Below are 5,639 nucleotides of genomic sequence, written 5' to 3' on the forward strand. Positions count from 1 at the left end.
CCCGCTCGCTGTTCGGGAGTGGAATAGTAGAGAGATAGTATGATTGTGGTTCGATGAACCCTCTGCCAAGCACTTAAATGTGAATTGCAGAGTAGTCATGTAGATGTAGATACAAAGTTTCCGGTCTGCAGCTGGAACCTCCCATAGGTAGTGGTTCTGCTTTCCCAAATGTTCTGTCCTCTCACTGATGATACACAAAGAGATTCATCTACTGGCGATGCTCTGCTTTGGTCGGTGTTGGGCTGTCTAAGATATACTGTTTCAGATCGGCAGTTATCAAACATATTTCTAGGAAATGCCGACGGCTGGAAAGTACTTGACTATTCGATGAGTCAATGGCAACTTTCTCCGACAGGAGAACGGCCAACAGCATGCTACGGCCCTCAGCTACATCCCGCATTGGGAAGATGCACTCCGGGGTTGCAATCGCGAGAGCGGTGGGCGCCGTGACCTGCGGTTGTTGAGGTCGCTATGGGCGTCGCTATTCAGTATAGCGGTGCCGGCCACACCCCAGCTGCCGTCGGCCATTTCCAGCAGCAATCTCCCGTGGTCCGCGCGCAAGCTACAATTTGCACCCCACCCTCCTCGTTATTTCTTAACATCCAAACATCCATCTGCGTAAAACTGCGAACTCAGTCTACGATACTATTGTCGATGTCAGATTAGCAAATTGCCAAGGTTGAAGCTCATTTTTATCGTATTTTCTTCAATTCTTCACATTTGCCATCAATTTTCGGAATTTTATCAGGTTATTCCATAATTACAAAGCATTTTACCCAATTACTCGAGATCCAAACCATTGCTCCTGACGACGTGCCAAGTCAACGAAACGTCTCATCGTGTACATTTTGTGATGCTATCACCCAATGACGTTGCAGAATGGTTCTGAGTTTCTGTATCGTTGCTAAACCACACACTGCATTGCTTTGCGAGTGCTATATGCATGTGTATTGCCGTGAACCTTGTTACACTGCCTGCACCACATGACACAAATGCTGTTTTTTAGTGTGGGAAATAGCCAGCAGCAGAGTGGAGTTGCAAAAACTACGTTCCTTAGGCGAAATACTTTATAAATTCGGTCAGATTTTATTACGACTGGCCATCTCTCCCTATGTGGATAGAAGTCCCAAAGTATTCTTGCATTCGCAGCATAACGTCAGAGATTGAAAGACCTCACTAACACCTTTGACGATTATCACCCAAACAAACGAATCATATCCATTGCACAATTAATAAAATGTTCTGGGCTATTATGCCGTGGTCGAATGTATTTCACCTTAAAACTCAACGTTTCGTCCCCATCTGCGGATGACATTTTCAGGAAGGATCCTAGCTCCTTTGAATGTCCGATTCACATTCTGGCTTGCTGTTGGCCGCAGTAAAATTCCGCTTGCGCGCAATTGCGTGATCTCTCGTGTTTTAAATATACGTGCGCAACTGGACGTTGTCGAATGCCGTCGTCCGCTGTAGCAATCATCCCATGGTACGCATCTTCTTCAGCATCAGAATCGAAATGTTATTGAGTTTCATCGCATCTTCCTTTCTATTGAAATTCCTAAATTCCTAGGGTGTTTTACAATCTCTAAAGCCCCTTTGTATAGCCTTTAATGGCATCCGTTTGTGACCGCCACTACATGAGTCCTATCAAAATGAATGTGGTGGTCTCCTGGCTGCAAAGCATGTTCCGCAACAGCTGATCTTTTAGTTTCCCCTCTTCTGCGATTCCCCTTGTGCCGCTCTAGTCGTTTCTTGACCGTTCTTTTTATAGTACCAACACACACCCTATAACTATTTCACGGAATCTCATAAATTTCAGCGTTTTCCAACGGATGGCGAGCATTCTTGGCCGATTTTAGGTGATCTTGTATCTTCGATGTGGGTGTGTAGATTACAGCGGTGTTACGCGTTTTCAAGATTTTTCCTATGCGGTCAGTAACGTCCTTAAGCGGATACCATGAAAGGCTCTACAGACAGGCCATAGAGATTGTAAACCACCCCAGGAATTTCAAGGAGGAGGGCATGAAATTGAATGACACTGGGATTCTGGTGCTGAAGAAGATGTGTATCAGTCTTCCACCAAGTGATTATAGCAACAACAGACGGTGGCAGTGGGCAATGGCCAATTGCACTCGCGTATTGAAAACACGTGACGCCACGCCACTGTTTGGAAGCTCGCGGAAGCAGAAATTTGCTGTAGCCAGTACCGAGCCAGTGTGTGAATCGGAATTAAAAGAAGCTACGATCCCTATTAAAAATGACCGCGGATGGGGTCAAAACGTTGGGTGTTAAGGTGAAATCCATTCGACCACGAGATAACATCCCAGAATAGTTTATTAAGTGTGACATTTCCGGCCATTAAAGTTTACATTTTACACATATATCTACAGAGGCACTTTGTCTTCTAGTTTTAAACGAGCTACCCTTTCCTTGAACCTACCGGCTAAGAACTTGTAACTCATTCTCTGTCTTTAAGCAACCCTTCCTGCAGCATTGTCTCCGCTTCAATTTGGAACTGACCAGAAGTACGAGGGGACTATACCCACTGCATTCAATGACTCCTGAAGGAACAGAACGAGCTGAGTATCACGTAATCAATGTACTTCAATAATTTGTTTTCAGAAAGGGCGTAAAACTTATTCCAAACTTGCACAATCTGTTGAAACCGCGATCGTTCCGGTCGCGTGGTGTCCGAGAAAGACCGGCGGGACCAAAAGGAGAGCGGCCCGCGACGTTTGTTTAAAGAACAGAAACGACGGACACGTAACAACAACGGACGATCAAGAGAGACTTTACGACGACAACACGCAAGAAGCAACGGGGTGACAGAGACAACCAAACGAATCCAAGACGTCCACTAGTAATGAAAACAAAGAACGGTAAACACGCTGTCTGTTGACGAGGCGACATGTCAATAAGCACGCAACGACGAGACTATGTGGCTGAGCTTTTTCTTTTTTTTTTTTTTTTTCCTTTATTGGATTTTGATTCCCCCGAAGGGAGCGGGCTGGCAGCACCTTAGTACGCTGCTCTTCAGCGTACAGAATTTTAAAACATGAGAAGATCAGAAACAATAAAAGCAGGCCATAAAACAGTGACGTAAATTGTAAAACGGCGGAAAATCGTGGAAAGTTAAAACATGAAACAAATCGTGGGCGATGAGAATAAAATACACAGGAAGCACAGAGGGAAAATAGTAGACAGATAATTAAAAAAAAACCATGGTGACATTCTGGTTTCTGTTCGCAAGAGATCTAAAAATCACACCCAGCTACAGTATAATGTCCGTTCGCAACACTTCGGAAAAGACGCACAACATTTAACAATCACTGGAAACACTGCACTAAAAAGTCGGCACGAAGATGATGATACACCACAGGCAAGGGCAGATGGGGGGGGGGGGGGGACCTGGACAGATGAGGGGGGGGGGATGAGGGGAGGAGAGGCAAAACGAAAGGGGGGGAACCGACAGAGGGAGAGGACTCAGAAAGGGGCAGCAGGGCAGACACGAGAGGGAATGGGGAAAGGCAGAGGAGGGAAATGCAAAAGGACTCAGGAGGGATAAGGGAGGCTGAGAGAGGATAGGCGGGGAAAAAAACAGGATGGAAGGGGGGGGGGGAGAGGGAGCCCAGAAAAAGGACAGAGGAAAGGAGGGTGAGGTGAGGATCATAGTTGATAGGAAGGATAAATGGAGTGAGAGAGGGCATCATCTGGGAGGGGGAGTTGACAGAAGCCACCATGGGAAATTATATGAAGGGTGTAGAGATGGAGGGGCGTGCGACACAACAGTGAAGGCACAGCAAAGGACAGGGGTTGGAGAGGAGAAGAACAACCAGGGGATGAGGGGTATCAAGGCGGCGGGAGGTATAGAGTATGTGGATACGTTCAAGGAATAAGAGCAGATGGGGGATAGGAATCAGGTCATAGAGGATATGCATGGGGGATGGGAGGCATATATGGAAGGCGAGGTGGAGTGCATGGCGCTCGAGGATCTGGTGGGACTTATAGAATTTGGGGGGGGGGCAGATATCCAGGCAGGACTGGCATAACAGAGGATGGGACGGATTAAGGATTTGTAGGTGTGGAGGATGGTAGAGGGGTTCAGCCCCCATGTCCAGCCAGATAGGAGTTTGAGGAGTCGGAGGCAGTTGTGGGTTTTGGATTGGATAGAGCGGAGTTGAGAGATCCAGATGAGGTGATGGTCAATGGTGAGGTCAAGTTGGTGAGGGTGGGGAGAGGCAGACAGTTGGTAAAGGAGAAATCAAGGAGGCGGAAGGAGCGAGTGGTACGACCTACGATGATTGCCTCCATCTTGGAAGGATTGATTTTCAGGAGCCACTTGTTACACCATGCATCAAAAAGGTCAAGGTGATTCTGGAGAAGGCGTTGTGACAGTTCGAGGGTAGGAGCGAGGGCAAGGAATGCGGTGTCATGGGCATACTGCAGTAGGTGTACTGGAAGGGGGGAGGGGGTTGGGGCATATCTGCCGTGTACAGTAGGTAGAGGAGACGGGAGAGGACAGAGCCGTGTGGCATACCTACAGAGGGGTAGAAGGTGTGGGAATCGGCATTATGGATGGCAATGTAGAAGGGGCGGCGGGAGAGGAAGGAGGCAATCAGAAAGACGTAGTTGACAGGAAGGGCGTAGGTCTGGAGCTTAACTGGCTGAGCGAGAGGCAGGCACTTAAATACACGATCGGGGCGCCGCTATTGGCAACAGTGCAGAAGGTCGAGAAACGAGCTTTGTGCCACTACTTACTGTCTTTCCGCTAACCGCTAAAATTGTAGCAAAATGTTAATTTCTATCTGTTTTGTTACACATTTCATAACGACTGCGTTGCGCAGTTCAGGTTTACAGCATTTGATTGAATATCTGCAAACTTCATACGCGTATTTATTATAATTTAGGAATGAGAGTGCCGTTCTTTGAAGGAACAGCAGTTGTGAGAAGGAAAGAATTGTAAATTGGCTGCCAAAGTAAACAACTACACTCACTAACTCAGAGTGAAATATCTGTGTTTACTTGAAAGACATGCTAAACTAAACTCCTCCCGCACAGGACATGAAGGCCCAAAGGTACCGAGTGGCCTCCGCGTCATCCTCAGCCCACAGCCCACAGCCGTCACTGGATGCGGATATGGAGGGGCATGTGGTCAGCACACCGCTCTCCTGGCCGTATGTCAGTTTCCGAGACCGTAGCCGCTTCTTCTCAATCAAGTAGCTCCTCAGTTTGCCTCACAAGGGCTGAGTGCACCCCGCTTGCCAACAGCGCTGGGCAGACCGGATGGGCACCAATCCAAGTACTAGCCTAGCCCGACAGCGCTTAACTTCGGTGATCTGACGGGAACCGGTGTTACCAGTGCGGCAAGGCCGTTGGCTGGAAAGACATGCAACAAGCGGAAACGACTGTGGCTACGGCTCGTAATTCACATTGTGGGTTATTAGGAAATTCTATTAAAAGCGTCTTTTGTAAGTGCAAATTTCAGAATTCAATAGCTGTGGCTGGATCTTGACTGCTGACATTCTGAGCTCATTGCTGACTCTAAATCCAGGATGTGGCCCTTTTCAACAACTGTTTATTTTCTAAGAAATCAATAATGTCATAAAGGAAGAATACCTTTTAATGTTTATACAATGATTATT

At 47.3% G+C, this 5,639-nt stretch overlaps 1 pseudogene; it reads right to left on the reverse strand.

Annotated features, from left to right (window-relative positions):
• Positions 1-5,256: 5,256 nt before the first annotated feature.
• Positions 5,257-5,374, reverse strand: LOC126299901 (5S ribosomal RNA; annotated as a pseudogene).
• Between the last annotated feature and the right edge of the window lie 265 nt (positions 5,375-5,639).

Source organism: Schistocerca gregaria, chromosome X (assembly GCF_023897955.1).
Source record: "Schistocerca gregaria isolate iqSchGreg1 chromosome X, iqSchGreg1.2, whole genome shotgun sequence".
NCBI classification, from domain to species: Eukaryota; Metazoa; Arthropoda; class Insecta; order Orthoptera; family Acrididae; genus Schistocerca; species Schistocerca gregaria.